Here is a 17,748-nt window from a genome sequence, read left to right on the forward strand (position 1 = left end):
GAGACGCCACCAGCAACATGGATGCGGCGGACTACAGGGATCAGCGGCGACTTCGCTGGCTCCTGTGTCAGGTAAGTGACACATAATGAGCTACTATGCGATGCATAGTAGTCCATTATGCTTTACCTTTGCAGGGAAAAAAAGAGAAAGTAAACCCATCAGGGTTTACTTCCTCTTTAAAAGGGGTTGTAAAGCTTCATTTTTTATTTACTAAATAGGTTTCTTTAAGCTAGTGCATTGTTGGTTCACTTACCTTTTCCTTCGATTTCCTTCGATTTCCCTTCTAAATGTTTTTATTCTTTGTCTGAATTTCTCACTTCCTGTTTCTCCTCAGTAAACTTCACACCATCATCCGAATGGTGTTTAGTCAGCCAGAACAACTTACTGAACAGCTTACTGAGGAGGAACTGGAAGTGAGAAATTCAGACAAAGAAATCAAAGAAAAAAACATTTAGAAGGGAAATCGAAGGAAAGGGTAAGTGAACCAACAATGCACTAGCTTAAAGGAACCTATTTAGAAAATAAAAAACTGACCTTTACAACCCCTTTAAGAAGAAAACTCAAACCTGGGCCTGGCTCCCCTTGGGGGTTATGTGACGGATAAATCTTATAAAAATGGTCCTGTTACCAAAAATCCTCTACATACTGTGACACTCACCGGTATATTTAATACTGAGGCCTTTGTCTGCGGTAAAAATAGACATAAACGACCTCGCAGGAACAGCCTTGCCTGATTTTAACTTATACTACTTGGCAGCTCAACTCTCCAAACTCTTTCATATAGACAAGATCGATAGGGAGAGATTCCTATGTCTCTTTTGCTCAGGATGGATACAGTCCACCAAGGATCCCCTCACAGCGGTTTCGGGTGTCTTTGCTACACCACTATAAAAAAGTATGGGAGATGACCTTCACTAGACTCAATATACCAACATTTCAGGAATTCACCCCTCTGTGGCACAACACTGCTTTGCCTGAATTTAATTCAATCCCAGATTGCAACACATGGAGTTCCAAAGGCATATTTTATCTTTCTCATATAGTTACTGATGGAACACTCAAGTCCTTTGACAAGTTGAAGGCAGATTTTGACCTACCGAGCCAAATGTACCTTAGGTACTTGCAACTGCATCATAAGTACCGTGCCCAGTTCCAGCCATCAGCACACCCCTAGCCAACAATCCCCTAATGGAGGCAATTAAATTCCCAGACCCTAGAAAACTGATCTCACAGTTCTATGGCATGTTGACACTCCCACGGGCTACTGCATCAGCTTTTGCATTAAAAACTAGATGGGAGGGAGAGCTGGGACATATGGAGGATGAGGAATGGAGTGAGGCCCTTGATGTATGCAAGTTGGTCTCCCCTAGGCTTTCAGAACGTCTCACCCAAATCTTCATAATACATAAATCATATCTAACACCCCTCAGGATAGCCAGGTACAGGCACGACCAGCCATCACGTTGCCCAATGTGTAACCAAGCTATGTGCTCATTCTACCATCTCCTTTGGCAATGCCCCAAAATACAGGCTTATTGGACACAGGTTGTACGATTCTTACATGACACCATGAGCTCTCCAATAACAGTACAGCCTAATGCCGCGTACACACGATCAAACAATCCGGTGGAAAAGTCCGGCAAACTCAAGTCCGCCAAACAATACCCCCGTGTGTAGCCTCCGGCATACTTTTTTGACCCGAAAGTACGGCGGACTTAGAATGCCATGTTGCACTCCAATCTTCCCGCCGAACTCGCATTTCGGCGGACAATCCGGCCGTGTGTATGCCAGTCCGCCGTACTTTTGAAATGAGCGGACTTTTCCCGCCCGGAGAAAAGTCCGCTCATTTTGAGCGGGTCTCCAGGTAGGCGGGGCCCACGAAGGAGACGTCGCTGGCCCCGCCGCCTGGTATGGACTTAAAGGGGAACCCCAACGCCGAAAAAAATCGGCGTGGGGGTCCCCCCCAAGTCCACAACAGACCCTTGTCCAAGCACGCTACCCGGCCGGCCAGGAAAGCACCTTGATGAGGACATGTTGATGAGGACAAGGGCCTCTTCCCGACAACCCTGGCTGTTGGTTGTCGGGGTCTGTGGGCGGGGGGCTTATCAGAATCCGGGAGCCCCCTTTAATAAGGGGGCCCCCGGATACCGCCCCCCCACCCTATGTGAATGAGTATGGGGTACAATGTACCCCTACCCATTCACCTGTAAAATAAAAGTACAAAAAAAACACAACACACAAGATAAAATACTTTATTGCACAGCTCCGGGGGTCTTCCGTCTTCGGTGGGTCTTCTCGCCAGACTCCTCCGCTATCTTCTTGTAGCTCTTTTGCTAGCGGAGGAGTCCGGCTTTCTTCCTCGCCGCCGGCCTCTTCTTCCGACTTCGGGGGTCTTGTCCCCCTCTTCGGTTCTTCTGCCGGGCCACCGTGCCTTCTTATAGCTCTTTTACAGGCGGTGGCCCGGTCTTCTGTCGCCGCCGCCGCCGCCACTGCCGCCTTCCGTTCTTCTTCTTCTTCTTCTTCTCCAGGAGATGTTGACTCGACGATCTCTCCGGCCGCAATGCCAGGGACGCGCTGCGCTGCCACTTATATAGGGACAAGGGGCGGTGTCACATGGGTTTATATCACATGGGTTGGTCACATGGTGACCCCGCCCCCTTACGATGTCACAGTCCCGGAGGATGCTGGGACTGTCGCCATGTGACCAACCCATGTGACATAAACCCATGTGACACCGCCCCTTGTCCCTATATAAGTGGCAGCGCAGCGCGTCCCTGGCATTGCGGCCGGAGAGATCGTCGAGTCAACATCTCCTGGAGAAGAAGAAGAAGAAGAAGAACGGAAGGCGGCAGTGGCGGCAGCGGCGGCGGCGGTGACAGAAGACCGGGCCACCGCCTGTAAAAGAGCTATAAGAAGGCGCGGTGGCCCGGCAGAAGAACCGAAGAGGGGGACAAGACCCCCGAAGTCGGAAGAAGAGGCCGGCGGCGAGGAAGAAAGCCAGACTCCTCCGCTAGCAAAAGAGCTACAAGAAGATAGCGGAGGAGTCTGGCGAGAAGACCCCCGAAGACGGAAGTCTTGCAATAAAGTATTTTATCTCGTGTGTTGTGTTTTTTTTGTACTTTTATTTTACAGGTGAATGGGTAGGGGTACATTGTACCCCATACTCATTCACATAGGGTGGGGGGGCGGTATCCGGGGGCCCCCTTATTAAAGGGGGCTCCCGGATTCCGATAAGCCCCCTGCCCGCAGACCCCGACAACCAACGGCCAGGGTTGTCGGGAAGAGGCCTTTGTCCTCATCAACATGGAGACAAGGCGCTTTGGGGTGGGGGCCACGCGGCCCCCTCTTCCCCAAAGCACCCCCCATGTTGAGGGCACGCGGCCTGGTACGGCTCAGGAGGGGGGGGGGGCGCTCACTCGCCCCCTCTTTCCTGGCCGGCCGGGTAGCGTGCTCAGACAAGGGTCTGTTGTGGACTTGGGGGGACCCCACGCTGATTTTTTTCGGCGTTGGGGTTCCCCTTTAAGTCCATACCAGGCGGCGGGGCCAGCGACGTCTCCTTCGCGGGCCCCGCCTACCTGGAGACGCGCTCGAATGAACTTTCCTCCGCGTGTGTGGGCGAGTCCGTTCATTTCAAAAGTAGGGCGGATAGTACGGCGGACTTAGTACGCCGTATTAGTCCGCTCAAAAAGTGCTGTGTGTGGGCAAGTAGCCCGTTCGGAAAGTCCGACGGACAGTCTGGCGGGAAGTCCGCCAGACTAAGTACGTCGGACATACCGCTACGTGTGTACGCTGCTTAATGCCTGCCTATTGGAATTTTTTCCAGAACCAGAATTGAACAAATTCACTAGAACATTCCTACACGATACTCTTTTCTCAGCTAGGACTGTTATAGCTAGGTCATGGATGAGACCCAACCCGCCTGAGTTCTCACATTGGATAGTAGAAGTGAACAACATGTTGCCATACAAGAAGATTGTCTATTCCCATATCGGGTGTCCCTCTAAATATGATAAAATATGGGAGAGGTGATTGAAGGCCCCCAAAACGGTTTCAGGAAGCTAATATGCTGTAATATGAAGTTGTCTACATGTATAATTACATAGCAACCATTGGGGAACATTATGCTTATCTTGGTTGGTAACATTGATGCTTCTGATCGCGACTGTTTTGTCTATGTTTTGTGCAAGCATGTAACATGCACATGGTTGACATTGTAACTTTTATGCTCTTGTCTACTTGTATGATGTATTTTGTTCAATAAAACCTTTTTTTTTTTTTTATGGAAAAAAAGTTAAGCCATCCAGGACCTTTGTTCTCACTTTATATATCTACATTTATTTCCCAGTGGGATGCACTGGCTAATGCCCATATTTATTATACGCTTAAAGCAAACCCATCTCACCTCCATCTCACCTGTTCTTTGTTCCTAAGATTTTATCCCAAATTATATCTTCTAGCAAGGTTCGTAGTTTGGGGAAGTTTTCTCTTTTGAAATTCAATGTATTTGTATTCCCCTTATGTTTTCTATTTGTGTGATTTAACGCTAAAGCTAATTGACCTTGATCGCTGTTTCCTAAATTGCCCCTTATTTGCACATCAGGTCTGTATTGTTGGTAATCAGTAGGTTTAGTAATGCTTTGTTACTAGTTGGGGCGTCTACCAACTAACCCATGAAATTGTCCTGCAAGACATTTGCACCCATTCTGTCTGGATAATTAAAATCCCCAATTATGATGACACTTCCTATTTGTCAGGGCTGGCTTAGCCCTTCCTTCTCTGGGCTGGCTGCTCAGCTGTTGGCTAATTGCCAGCTCTCATCTCTCTCCACAGTTACCCAGCTGTTCCTGATCCTGCTCGTCTGACCTGCCTACTTAAAGCTGTCCAGCTCACTTCATCTCTGCCTTCACCCTGGTTACATCACAAGAAACCATTTCTTGCGGTTTAGTTAAAGACTGGCTTGCTGCCATCCCTTCTGGCTCCTTATCCTGCTTGCTGTTGCTCCACTTGGATCCCTGACTTCTGGCCTGGCTGATTATCCGATCTGGTTATTAAACTCTGGCCTGGCTGACTACTCGATCCGGTTACTGGACTTTGGCTATGCTTTGACTACGCTTACTCCATTTACCTTTTTATTTTTTTATTAATAAACAAGTGTGATTTAATTGTACTTCTGTTTCAGTCTGATTCATGGTTCCTGACACTATCCTTTCTGCTAATCCAAATTGTGATAGGAGGTCCATCCTCCCTCAGGTTAGGGGGCTTATATCATACTCCCAGTATTATTTTCCCCTTAGTTTCATCCCTTTGGAGCTCTACCCATAAGGATTCCACCTCCTCCCTAGCTCCCTTAAGCCGCGTACACACGGGCGGACTGTCTGGCCTACTTAGTCCGCCGAAACACATTTCAGCGGACAGTCCGCTCGTGTGTGGGCTTCAGCGGACTTTTTCAGCGTGCAGTCTGGCGGACTAAGTATTTCGGAATTTCCGTAATACTGTCTGTCGGACTCGCATTTCGGCGGACAATCCGCCCGTGTGTGTGCCAGTCCGCCGTACTTTTGAAATGAGCGGACTTTTCCCGCCCGGAGAAAAGTCCGCTCATTTCGAGCGGGTATCCAGGTAGGCGGGGCCCGTGAAGGAGACGTCGCTGACCCCGCCGCCTGGTATGGACTTAAAGGGGAACCCCAACACCGAAAAAAATCGGCGTGGGGGTCCCCCCCAAGTCCACAACAGACCCTTGTCCGAGCACGCTACCCGGCCGGCCAGGAAAGGGGGGCATGCGAGTGCCCCCCTCCTGAGCCGTACCAGGCCGCATGCCCTCAACATGGGGGGGTGCCTTGGGGAAGGGGGGGCCGCACGGCCCCCCCACCCCAAAGCACCTTGTCCCCATGTTGATGAGGACAAGGGCCTCTTCCCGACAACCCTGGCCGTTGGTTGTCGGGGTCTGCGGGCCGGGGGCTTATCGGAATCCGGGAGCCCCCTTTAATAAGGGGGCCCCCGGATACCGCCCCCCCACCCTATGTGAATGAGTATGAGGTACAATGTACCCCTACCCATTCACCTGTAAAATAAAAGTACAAAAAAAACCACAACACACGAGATAAAATACTTTATTGCACAGCTCCGGGGGTCTTCCGTCTTCGGGGGTCTTCTTGCCGGACTCCTCCGCTATCTTCTTGTAGCTCTTTTGCTAGCGGAGTAGTCCGGCTTTCTTCCTCGCCGCCGGCCTCTTCTCCCGACTTCGGGGGTCTTGTCCCCCTCTTCGGTTCTTCTGCCGGGCCACCGCGCCTTCTTATAGCTCTTTTACAGGCGGTGGCCCGGTCTTCTGTCGCCGCCGTCGCCGCCGTCGCCGCCGCCTTCCATTCTTCTTCTTCTTCTTCTTCTTCTTCTTCTTCTTCTCCAGGAGATGTTGCCTCGACGATCTCTCCGGCCGGAATGCCAGGGACGCACTGCGCGGCCACTTATATAGGGACAAGGGGCGGTGTCACATGGCTTTATGTCACATGGGTTGGTGTCACATGGTGACCCCGCCCCCTTACGATGTCATAGTCCCCATGTGACATCAACCCATGTGACCAACCCATGTGACATAAAGCCATGTGACACCGCCCCTTGTCCCTATATAAGTGGCCGCGCAGTGCGTCCCTGGCATTCCGGCTGGAGAGATCGTCGAGGCAACATCTCCTGGAGAAGAAGAAGAAGAAGAAGAAGAAGAAGAACGGAAGGCGGCGGCGACGGCGACAGAAGACCGGGCCACCGCCTGTAAAAGAGCTATAAGAAGGCGCGGTGGCCCAGCAGAAGAACCGAAGAGGGGGACAAGACCCCCGAAGTCGGGAGAAGAGGCCGGCGGCGAGGAAGAAAGCCAGACTCCTCCGCTAGCAAAAGAGCTACAAGAAGATAGCGGAGGAGTCCGGCGAGAAGACCCCCGAAGACGGAAGACCCCCGGAGCTGTACAATAAAGTATTTTATCTCGTGTGTTGTGTTTTTTTTTGTACTTTTATTTTACAGGGGAATGGGTAGGGGTACATTGTACCCCATACTCATTCACATAGGGTGGGGAGCCGGTATCTGGGGGCCCCCTTATTAAAGGGGGCTCCCGGATTCCGATAAGCCCCCCGCCCGCAGACCCCGACAACCAACGGCCAGGGTTGTCGGGAAGAGGCCCTTGTCCTCATCAACATGGGGACAAGGTGCTTTGGGGTGGGGGGGCCGCACGCCCCCCCCTTCCCCAAGGCACCCCCCCATGTTGAGGGCACGCGGCCTGGTACGGCTCAGGAGGGGGGGCGCTCACTCGCCCCCCTTTCCTGGCCGGCCGGGTAGCGTGCTCGGACAAGGGTCTCTTGTGGACTTGGGGAGGACCCCCACGCCGATTTTTTTCGGCGTTGGGGTTCCCCTTTAAGTCCATACCAGGTGGCGGGGCCAGCGACGTCTCCTTCGCGGGCCCCGCCTACCTGGAGACACGCTCGAAATGAGCGGACTTTCCTCCGCGTGTGTGGGCGAGTCCGTTCATTTCAAAAGTAGGGCGGATAGTATGGCGGACTTAGTACGCCGTATTAGTCCACTCAAAAAGTGGTGTGTGTGGTCAAGTCCGTTCATTCGAAAGTATGACGGACTGTCCGTCGGATTGTCTGACGGACTAAGTTGGCCAGACAGTCCGCCCCGTGTGTACGCGGCTTTAGTGATGTCATCTCTCACATTCACTTGTAAATTATTCTTGATATATAGGCATACCCCTCCCCCTTTTTTACCCTCTCTTCCCACAAAATCCCAATCCTCCTCGTACAACAGCTTCTCTAGTTCTCCCACATTGTCTGCAAGGCTCCTGGCATTGGTGAACATGCCACGTAGTTTAGACCGGTCGCATACAGGCATACCCCACTTTTAAGTACACAATGGGGTTTAGTTACTAAAGATGGAAAGTGCAAAATCAAGCTCACTTCTGCATAGAAACCAATGAGTTTCCAGGTTTTATTACCAAAGCTTAACTGAACAATCTGGGGTTAGAAGCTCATTGGTTTCTATGCAGAAGTGAGCCTGATTTTGCACTTTTTTTGCACAAGATTTGCTGATGCTTAAAGTGAAAGCATAAAAATGAGAAATAACAATAAAAATTAAAAATTAATTTCAATATAGTGCCAGGGGTGGGGTCCCCTTAGTCTACCTGTAAAGTGGCACATCTGTACTGTGCATAGAAGCGGCTGCAGCAATAATTGCATTTATAAAGTCAAACAATTTACCCTGCAAGCTTTCTTTATTTTGTAAGCCACGGCTTGGAGAACAAGTCAACAAGATTCGATTTTTTTGGATAAATTCTGGTATCTCTTCTGCAGACTTTGGATAGAAGTAACAGGTGTAGAAAAATTGGGCTTTTGGTCCTCACACCGTAACCCTGTAGAGGTACTCTTGATGAAAGCAAGAATTGGTCTTGCTGTCAAAATTTAAATGATATGCCCTCATTCAACAGGTGTAGAAAAATTGGGCTTTGGGTGTTTGTGACCATGCTTGCTGGACTATGTGTCAGCAGTAACCTGTACTTTGCGGCCGACTGACTTGCCCAACGATGCCACAACATCACCTTTTACGTGACGGTACAGAGCTGGAATGGCATTACGTGAAAAGAAATAGCGACTGGGAACCTGCCATTGTGGTACAGCAAATTCTGCAAATTCACAGATGGAAAGGCAGAAGTTGTAATGCCAGTAGCTTTGACAATCTTGCACTTAGACGCTGGGCAAACAGGTGGCAGTCATTGTAATTTTTTTTTTTTGCTGCGGCAGAAGGCCAGAGAAATTTGCTGCATATAGTCTACAGCTGGTGGTGTGCTACTGGCAGACGTGCTACAGGACCTGTGACACCCTGCACTATACCATCATCCTTGTCAGTGGAGGCTGCTGAGAGGTCAAGAGGTATAGCGAGATAAGTAAGGGGGAGGAACAGAATTGCATCCCTTTTGTGTGACTTTCAGGTGCTCATGCCAACGGGCTGCATGGCTGGAGGCTAAATGCCTTGTCAAGCATGTGGTACCCAAATGGCTGGTGTTTTTGTCATGCTTGATCCAAAATTTCCCAATTACAACAGTGCGATCAACTGCACATGTGCAAAAAAAAGTCCAGATAGCTGAGCTGAGGGAAGTGGGACAGGAGATAGCAGCTCTACAATGTGATGGAATCGAGTGGCCGCGCTCTATTCTTCCATAATGGCTGCCTCATTGGGGTTGTGCCTCACCCTCACTTTCCTCCTCTGCTCTATCCGGCACCCAAATCACGTCAGTGACATCATCTCCTCCATCCTCATTATCACTGGAGAAAACTAGGCAATGCGCTGTGGCTGGGGGAACTTTTTTGCTAATTTGTGTACCAATGTTCTCCCCTCTCTGTAGGCTCATGTTCCTACCTTCCTCAACCTCGGAACCAACATCTGAATCAAGTAATGTCTCTGCATCGTCAGGGAGCAAGTGGTTGAGGCTGTGTTCAAACAACTCAGCTGACTCATCCATGCCTGATGCTGGGGCTATTGCAGAAATAGCTGTGGAAAAGGAGGCACAATAAGTCACTCTGTCAGCTGCAGTGGACTGGTCACTAGTCTCTGCTTGAGTGACAGAGGATGAGGATGGTTTAGTAAGCCATTCCACTACCTCCTCTGCATGCTGTGCCTGGATAGCATGGGCAGCATCACTAAACAGAGGAAATTATGCCCTGCCTGAGGACTGACCATTTCCACCTTTGCCTGTGGACACTGCAATTAAAAGTGCTGTGATGCCCTGAAATATACGTCATTCCCACCCGGCCACTGCATATAAACGGCCAGGTGGGAGCTCTCTAGTCCTGACAGGACGTTCCTGAACGTCATGTCAAAGAAGCGGGATCGCGCGGGCGCGCTCCCGCGCAGCTGCGCGATCCCGGTGCGCGCGTGTCCCCCGCACACGCCGCATCTCGGATCGGCAGGAGAGCAATGTCATTTGCCCTCCTGATCCGCACGATGGCTGTGTCTAATCACAGCCATCGTAAGTAAACAAAGGGGGATGGGCGGCAGATAACCGGTGATCGCGCCGCCACGTGCCCGCGCAGCGGCGCGATCCCGATCTGCCTGAGACCCCCGGAGACCGGAGAGAAAAATACAACAGGAGGGCCATGTGATTGGCCCTCCTGATCACATGACGACTGTGTCCAATCACAGTCGTCATGTAATGTAAATAGAGAGCTGTTGTAACTGCTCTCATCTCTTCCTCTCCTCACACAGAACCTGTCAGTGAGGAGAGGAAGAGAAATCTTTGCTTCAGCCGGGAAGATCAGTGAGTTTTCTAGCTGTTTGTCTGCTGTTTACCCACTGATCTCCCAGCTAGTGTCCCCCAAATCACAGTGTCCCCAAAAACACAGTGTCCCCAAAAACACAGTGTCCCCAAAAACACCTGGCACATCGGCCCGCCATCTGACACATCAGCCACCCGCCATCACCAGGCGCATCTGACCCGCCATCACCAGGCGCATCTGACCCGCCATCACCAGGCGCATCTGACCCGCCATCACCAGGCGCATCTGACCCGCCATCACCAGGCGCATCTGCCCCGCCATCACCAGGCGCATCTGCCCCGCCATCACCAGGCGCATCTGCCCCGCCATCACCAGGCGCATCTGCCCGCCATCACCAGGCGCATCTGCCCCGCCATCACCAGGCGCATCTGCCCGCCATCACCAGGCGCATCTGACCCGCCATCACCAGGCGCATCTGCCCCGCCATCACCAGGCGCATCTGACCCGCCATCACCAGGCGCATCTGCCCCGCCATCACCAGGCGCATCTGCCCCGCCCTCACCAGGCGCATCTGACGCCCGCCATCACCAGGCGCATCTGACGCCCGCCATCATCAGGCCCATCTGACGCCCGCCATCATCAGGCCCATCTGACGCCCGCCATCATCAGGCCCATCTGACGCCCGCCATCATCAGGCCCATCTGACGCCCGCCATCATCAGGCCCATCTGACGCCCGCCATCATCAGGCCCATCTGACGCCCGCCATCATCAGGCCCATCTGACGCCCGCCATCATCAGGCTCATCTGACGCCCGCCATCATCAGGCTCATCTGACGCCCGCCATCATCAGGCCCATCTGACGCCCGCCATCAGGCCCATCTGACGCCCGCCATCAGGCCCATCTGACGCCCGCCATCAGGCACATCTGACGCCCGCCATCTGACATCTTCCGCCCGCCATCTGACATCTGCCCGTCAACATGACTAAAAGGTCGTACAGCGCAGAGGAGGCTTTCCAGATGCTCCAGAGTATGTCGGACGAGAGTAGCGGGGAACTCTCTCCGTCAGACTCGAATAGCGATTATGAGCCAGTGGAAAGCAGTGGCTCCAAGATGGAAACCGAGGAAGATAGAATCCTAACAAGGAGAAACGGGAGAAATGAGCAGGCGCAGACATCAAACAGCAGCGCACCACTCCAGGATGATATGCAGGCATCCACCAGCAGCGCAGCACTCCGGGATAGGCAGGCATCCACCAGCAGTTCTGCAACCTTCCTTGAAGATAGGCCAGATACTAGCAACGGAGCATCCCATCAACGAGGCAGTGCCCATACTAGCCTTCCAGATGTTCTGCTGTATCCAACATGGCTGCCCGATACGTCAGTAGAACCTGTTATTCCCCTTTTTACATCCCAGCCAGGCCCTCAGATACAGACGGAAAATGTAACCCCACTTTATTATTTTCATTTATTTTTTACCAATGATCTCCTAACTGACATTGTGGAGCAATGTAATCTATATGCCAGCCAACATATAGCCAACAATCCCAGTTCCTCCTATGCCCGTCCTTTTTTTTGGAAACCCCTCACCGTGGAAGAATTTAAAATTTTCCTTGGCCTAACCCTCAACATGGGGCTAACAAAAAAAAATGAAGTCCATTCCTACTGGTCTACCCAACCTATCCACCACATGCCGGTCTATTCATCAATTATGCCCATAAACCGTTATGAGATGATCATGAGATTTTTACATTTCAATAACAATGCCCAATGCCTCCCTCGAAATCATCCCAGTTATGATAAATTATTCAAAATTCGGCCCCTAATCAATTTTTTTTCCGCCAGTTTCAAACAGATGTTTACCCCTGATAAAAATATTTGTGTGGATGAATCCCTATTACACTTCACTGGGCGACTTGCAATACAACAATACATGCCCAGTAAAAGAGCCAGACGTGGGGTAAAATTTTATAAGGCGTGTGACAGGGCCACGGGTTACACATATGACTTCATAATTTATGAGGGAAAAGACAGACAGCTAAACCCCCCTGGATGCCCTACCTACATGGGAACAAGTGGCAAAATTGTCTGGCAGCTGATCCAACCATTGCTTGGGAAAGGTTACCACCTATATGTAGACAATTTCTACACAAGTCTCCCACTTTTCCGCCATCTATACCTAAAGCAGACTGTCGCCTGTGGGACAGCACGGACCAACCGCAAAGGTTTCCCACAGATATTGGTCACCAAGAAATTAAAACAGGGTGAAATGGCCAGTATGCGGACTGACGAGGTACTAGCGGTGAAGTGGAGAGATAAAAAAAGAGATGTCTACATCCTTTCCACAATACACAATGACACCTTGGTGGAACTGCAAAGAAGAAAAGGCCCCATCCAGAAGCCAAAATGTATCCACGAGTATAACTTATACATGGGGGGGTGGATATGAATGACCAGATGATGCAGCCCTACTTGGCCACCAGGAGATCAGTGTTTTGGTACAAGAAAGTCGCCGTTTATTTGATGCAATTGGCCATGTTCAATTCTTATATTATTTTTTCTAAGAGCACCCAAAGTTCCCTGACCTATCTAAGATTCCAAGAAGATGTCATCACAGTCCTTGTCTATCCCCATGGCCAACCCACTCAACTAATTCGGTCTGATGCAGTAGCCAGACTCCATGAAAGGCACTTTCCCGACATCCTCCCTCCTACCCAAACAGGTCGCAAACCCCAAAAAAGATGCCGTGTGTGTACAAGTAGAGGATTTCGCCGTGACACCCGATACTACTGTCCAGACTGTCCCTCCCAGCCAGGCCTCTGCATTGGAACTTGCTATCGAAGCTATCATACTTCACTAAACTATTAGTAAAGTGAAGATGATTTCTTTCCAGTATCCACTTTCTGCCATTTCTGTGTATGACCCGGACTGTTAAATGACTATGCCTCTGCCAAACATATTTCTGCCTTCAACGTGAATTGACCTCGGCCTGTTAAATGACCATGCTTTTTGCCTGCCTCCTGAACTGATCATTTGCCCTGCCACTGTACAGCACAGGGGTCTCACATGTGAGGGGCTCCAGAAAAAGTTTTCCGAGTGGAGAAAACCTTTTTCTCCAGGTTTTTCGTTTTCTCGGATTAGGGTCTGGAGACTCGGAGGCTTCGTAGAGAATTGGGTGGGAAGAAGCCTCTACCCCTGTCCTCGGGTCTTACCTGACCAAGGCCCAATTTACAAAGTGCCGCCTGCTGCCACCTAAACTGGCCATGCCTGTGCCTGCCACCTGAACTGGACATGCCTATGCCTGAACTGCCTGCTAAACCTTGGACTGTACTGAACCATGTTCATAATTTTCCATATCTGTCTGCTGCCTGGACAATTCCTGGACATTTCCTTTGGCTGTCTAGAAAATGCTTTGACTGCTCTGGAACGGTGTCCCTGTCTGCTAAAACCACAGGTGAGCCTTTTTTTTACCCTTTGCTCAGCAGAATGTATTTTGGTGTGTAATTCTTGGTGTGTACATGCTATATGTTAGAAGCCTGAAGGTGGTACTTGTATGTTGGGCTTCTGTATGCGGCCAGGCTGTGGAAAAGTCTGACACATGGGGTATCGCCATACTCAGGACGAGTAGCAGAATGTATTTTGGGGTGTCATTTTGGCTATGTACATGTTATGTGTTAGAAAGATCTTCTAAATTGACAACTTTGTGAAAAAAAAATAGGTTTTTATTTTCTTTCCACATTTTCCAAAAAATTGTGGAAAGAAATTACATGTTCAAAAGACTCATTATGCCTCACAGAATATACATTAGGTTGTTTTCTTTCCAAAATGGGGTCACTTTGTGGGTAATTCCATTGTCCTGGTGCTCCGGGGCCTTCCAAAATGTAATAGGTACTCAGGAAATGAAATGTGTAATTTATGCCTTTAGAACGCCTGATGGTGCTATATGGATGTTGGGCCTCTGTATGTTGCTAGGCTGTGGAAAAGTCTGACACATGGGGTATCGCCATACTCAGGACGAGTAGCAGAATGAATTTTGGGGTGTCATTTTGGCTATGTACATGTTATGTGTTAGAAATATCTTCTAAATTGACAACTTTGTGAAAAAAAAATAGGTTTTCATTTTCTTTCCACGTTTTCCAAAAACTTGTGGAAAGAAATTATATGCTCAAAAGACTCATTATGCCTCACAGAATATACATTGGGTTGTTTTCTTTCCAAAATGGGGTCACTTTGTGGGTAATTCCATTGTCCTGGTGCTCCAGGGCCTTCAAAAATGTAATAGGTACTCAGGAAATGAAATGTGTTTCATGTGTTGAAATGTGTTAATTTATGCCTTTAGAACGCCTGATGGTGCTACATGGATGTTGGGCCTCTGTATGTGGCCAGGCTGTGGAAAAGTCTGACACATGGGGTATCTCCATACTCAGGACGAATAGCAGAATGTATTTTGGGGTGTAATTGCAATTATGCCTGCACCATGTGTGAGAAATAACTTGTAAATATGATCATTTCGTGAAAAAAAAAAAATATATATATATTTCTTAATTTTCCAAAGCATTGTGGGGAAAAAATTGCAACTTCAAAAAATTCACTACGCCTCTTACCAATTACCGCAGACTGTCTTCTTTCCAAAAAGGGGTCATTTGGGGGGTTATTGTACTGTCCTGACATTTTAGGGCCTCAAGAACTGAGATAGGCCATCAGTGCATTAGGATTGATACATTTTCAATTATGCATAGCATGGCTTGTAGGCTCTATAACTTTCACACAAACCAATGATCATACACTTATCAGGATTTTTTTTACCAAAGACATGTAGTAGAATACATTTTGGCCTAAATTTTCGCCAAAATTAGATTTTTTTGGTTTCTTTTAAAAGAGAAAGTAGAAAATTTTGTTTTTTTTTCAAAAAATTCGCTCTTTTTTCGCTTATATTACAAAAAATAATAAATGAAGTGGTGAATAAATACCACCAAAAGAAAGCTCTATTTGTGTGAACAAAATGATAAAAAATTCATTTGGTTACAGTGTAGCATGACTGAGTAATTGTCAAAGTAAGAGAGCACTGAAAGCTGAAAATTGGTCTGGGAAGGAAGGGGGTTTAAGTGTCCTGTATTGAGGTGGTTAAACAGCATGTAACTCACAGAAATATACTACGTTAAATGTGCACTAATACCTTGAAATATACTGCAATAAATGTGCACTAACTCACAGAAATTGAATTACATGTACAGTAACGCAATGAAATATACTGTGTTTAATGTGCTATAATGCACAGACATACTGCATTACACGTACAGTAGTGCACTGAAATATACTACGTTAAACGTGCACTAACACACTGATATATACTGTGTTAAACGTGCACTAATGCACAGAAATGTACTGCATTAAACGTGAACTAACGTATTGAAATATATTGCTTTAAACATGCACTAACGTACAGAAATATATTGTGTTAAATGTGCAGTAACACACTGAAATATACTGCGTTAAACAGCACATAATGCACTGAAATATACTGCATTAAACGGCAATAACGTACTGAAATATACTGTGTTATATGTGCACAAACGCACAGAAATACATTGCGTTAAATGTGCAGTAATATTCTGTGTTAAATGGCACGTAATGCACTGAAATATACTGCCTGGTTGTATGCCCTGACCAAAAAGAAAAAAAAACTGTAAGGCAAAGGCACAATGAGCTAATATGCAGCGCATGCTAGTTCATTATGAAATACTTACCTTGGAATGAAGAGCCTGCAATGCCTTCCGGTCACCGATGAGGGAGCTGCTATGTTGCCTCTGCTTTTCTTCCGGGTTCACGGCTTCAGCACTGTAAGTGGCCGGAGACGCGATGACGTCACTCCCCTGCATGTGCAGGAGTCCTCCATTCCAGCAAGGAACTTTGATTTTCGGGCAGCATCCGCTAGACCTTCAGAGCGCATGCGTCACTGACATCAGCAGCTGCATGCAAGGCGACTATCTTTCTCCTAAACTTGTATGGTTTAGGATAAATTATCTTTTCCTACAAGTAAGCCTTATTATGCAAAAATGTGAAGAGGAGGATACAACCGCTTTAAAAATGCACTAATGCACAGAAGTATACTGCACTAACCGTGCAGTAACGCACAGAGACATACTTTGTTACACGTACAGTAACACACAGAAATATACTGCATTAAACATGCACCAACCCATTGAAATATACTGCATTAAATGGCATGTAATACACTGAAATATACTTTGTTAAACGTGCACTAATGTACAGAAATATATTGCTTTAAACGTGCAGTAACACACTGAAATATACTGCGTTAAACGGCAGTAACTTACTGAATTATACTGGGTTAAACGTGCAGTAATGCACTGAAATATACTGCGTTCAACAATAATGCACTGAATTATATTGCATTAAATGTGGGCTAACGCACATATGTATACTGCGTTAAATGCGCAGTAATGCACAGAAACATACTGCATTACACGTACAGTAAACACACAGAAATAAATGTGCACTAATGCATTGAAATATAATGCGTTAAATGGCACGTAATGCACTGAACTATAATGCAGTAAACTTGCCCTGGCAAAATAAACTGACTAGTGTAAAAATTAATTGTCACTACACACACTGACTGGACTATCACTAGATTCATACTAAAGTTACACAAAAGTAAAAATGAATGGTCAGTATACTCACACTGACTGAACTATCATTCGATTTACACTAAACTGATATTCTCCTCCATCCTAGCAAGGAGCTCTAATTTTCCGGCAGCATCCGCGGGACCTTCAGAGCACACTGCTGATGTCAGTGGCTGCATGCAAGGTGAACTTCTCCTAAACTATACAGGTTTAGTATATATTAATTTTACCTACAGGTAAGCCTTATTATAGGCTTACCTGTAGGTAAAAATGTGCAAGAGGAGGATACAACTGCGTTAAACATGCAGTAATGCACAGAAACATACTGCGTTACAGGTACAGAAATAATTAAACGTGCACTAACGCATTGAAATATACTGTGTTAAATGCCATGTCATGCATTGAAATATACTGCTTTAAACATGAACTAATGCACAGAAATATACTGCAATAAATGTGCACTAAAGCTCATTATACTGCTTTAAACGACATGTAACACACAGAAATATACTGCATTAAACACACTGAACTATACTGCAGTAAACCTGCCCTGACACAATAAACAAACTGACTAATGTAAAAATGAATGGTCATTACACACACACACACATCAGATAAACATGTATGTCAGAGTGCTCTGAGTAACAGGACCAGATAATGTCCACATTGAACAGGGTAATCCGGTGATATATATAATCTTCAACACTTAGGGCTGCACTTGCAGAGAGGAGCAACCCAAAAGGGTTAAAAACACTTACAATATCTGGAGTAAAAGGGAGCATGTCATATTCATAAAGCAGGTGGTCCGGCATCAGAGGGGTCCCCAGTATGTTATGAATTCCCAAGGATGTCA

This window comes from Lithobates pipiens, unplaced genomic scaffold (assembly GCF_037356315.1).
Source record: "Lithobates pipiens isolate NorthernLeopardFrog02 unplaced genomic scaffold, aLitPip1_a1.2 Scaffold_22, whole genome shotgun sequence".
In the NCBI taxonomy this organism is placed as follows: Eukaryota; Metazoa; Chordata; class Amphibia; order Anura; family Ranidae; genus Lithobates; species Lithobates pipiens.